The following is a 2199-nucleotide window of genomic DNA, read 5'->3' as shown; positions in this document are numbered from 1 at the left end:
CTAATAAAGTCTTTCTTTTGAGGGAGATAGAATTTAGCTCAATAGCAGTTCAACAATGCCATTTTACCTCCACGTTCTCTCTGGTTTGGTTTCTGGTCTTTAATGTTTCTGCATTTAGCATGATTTTTGGACCTCTTTTAGTTATATCAAGTTATGGATAATATAAGGATGTTCCTGTATTGTCTGCACAAAATAGGGAAGAGAAACGAGGGATGCTAATGACAATGAAAACATGGGCAGGGTGAGGAGTTTCTCACATATAATATTTTGAATTATGGGTTTTTTATGTTTTGTTTTTTAAAGATTTATTTATTTATTTATTTATTATTTATTATTTATTATTTATTTAGAGACTGTGTGTGAGCAGAGGTAGGGGTAGAGTGAAAGGCAGAGAGAATCTCAAGCAGACTCCAGTGCTGTGTGCAGAGCCTGATGCAGGGCTTGATCTCACAATCCTGAGATCATGACCTGAGCTGAAATCATGAGTCTGGTGGTTAACCAACTGAGCCACCCATGTGCCCCAATTATGTTTTTAAAAAAATTTTTTTATTTAAATTCAATTTGTTAGCATATACTGTATTATTAATTTAGGGGTAGAATTTAGTGATTCATCAGTTGCATATAACATCCAGTGCTCAGCACGTCATGTGCCCTCCTTAATGCCCATCACCCAACTACCCCATCCCCCCACCTATCTCCCCTCCAGCAACGCTTGGTTTGTTTCCTATAGTTAAGAGTCTCTTAAGGTTTGCTTCCCTCTCTCTTTATCTTATTTTATTTTTTCTTCCCTTCCCCTATGTTCCTCTGTTTCCCTAATTATGTTTTAAATGATGTTAGGAATGAAGGATTTGTGTTAAAACATTATGGTGATGTTTGTTAAATTATGTTATTATGTTGAAATTATGGGATCATGTTAAAACATAAGGCATATATATTTTAGCCTCATTACTAGTATTGAATGTTATTTTAAAAATCCTTTTGATTTATTATATTATAAAATTATGAATTTCATAAAAGCAAACTTTAAAATTAAACAATAAAGATAAATGTATTACATTTATTATAATAAATAACAAATTAATACATAGGAATTATGGGGGGTTGCATTAAAAACTTTTTTAACTGAAAGAACATTGATTAGAGTTCCCATTCCAGTAACATTAACTTTTATGAAAGCGATCCTCCTGTTGATAGCTATTATAACTGGATTTTTAAAAAACTTTTAAAAGATATTAAAAGGAATTAAAAGCATCGGAAACTGCATAAGACACAGTTTTTCAAAGAAAGGAAGTAAACAAAATGATACTCTAATTTATTGGTTTTCCCCCCAAGAGGACGCTTCCCAGTTTCCTGAGATATACAGAGTAATAGAATTCAATACAAATGGTGCTTGCTTTGGCAGAACATATACTAAAATGGAACGATACAGAGAAGATTAGCATGCCCCTGCGCAAGGATGACACACAAATTCGTGAGGCGTTCCATATTTTTATGGAACACTACATCAAAAACTAATGATGTAATTTATGGTGATTAACATAACAATAAAAAATTTAAAAAAAGAATTCAATACAAATGTAGTCTTATGGACTAAAAAGACAGAGGTTGAAAAAGATGGGAGTAGGTAGATATTGAAGGAAAAATTCTTAGAAAGGAAGAAACTCAGAGAAGGGATGCCCATCCCCAAATTCTGTATGGACAGTTCTGCATACATATTCTCTTCAATTCTTTAGATGTTTCCTAAAATATGCATATGATAAGTAAGGCTCCAAAGAACCAAGCGGAAAGCAGAAGCTGGGAGGTCTAGGAAATGAGAAGAGATTTCAACACCTGTCTCTTGCTCAGGAAACAGAATTTGCCATTAAATGTCACTAAATTCTAGCTTCCAGAACTCTGAGACAATGCATTTATGTTGTTTAAGCCACTCATTTTGTGTCTTTTGTTATGGCAGCCCTATCAATGAGGAAATCATATGCAGCAACATATAACAAAGATAATAAATGTTGACCAAGTACAGTTCATTCCATAATGTAAGGTTGTAAAGTTTGGAAAGCAACTTTGAAATCGATCAGTATAATTTCAACGCATTAACAGAAAAAAAGTAGGAAAAAGATAGGATCACTTGAAGATGTATAGAAATTATGTGACAAGACTAAACACTGATTCATGATTTAAACAAACAAACAAAAATTTCCAAAA

General features: G+C 32.9%; 1 non-coding gene across 1 annotated transcript; it reads left to right on the top strand.

Moving 5' to 3' along the window:
* The first annotated feature begins 1386 nt into the window (after positions 1–1386).
* On the top strand, positions 1387–1491 carry LOC116634846. Its single transcript, XR_004300067.1, has one exon. It is a non-coding gene; the product is annotated as a U6 spliceosomal RNA (small nuclear RNA).
* Positions 1492–2199: the final 708 nt, after the last annotated feature.

Source organism: Phoca vitulina, unplaced genomic scaffold, assembly GCF_004348235.1.
Source record: "Phoca vitulina isolate PV1807 unplaced genomic scaffold, GSC_HSeal_1.0 scaffold9, whole genome shotgun sequence".
In the NCBI taxonomy this organism is placed as follows: Eukaryota; Metazoa; Chordata; class Mammalia; order Carnivora; family Phocidae; genus Phoca; species Phoca vitulina.
This window is presented reverse-complemented; position numbering and strand designations above follow the sequence as displayed.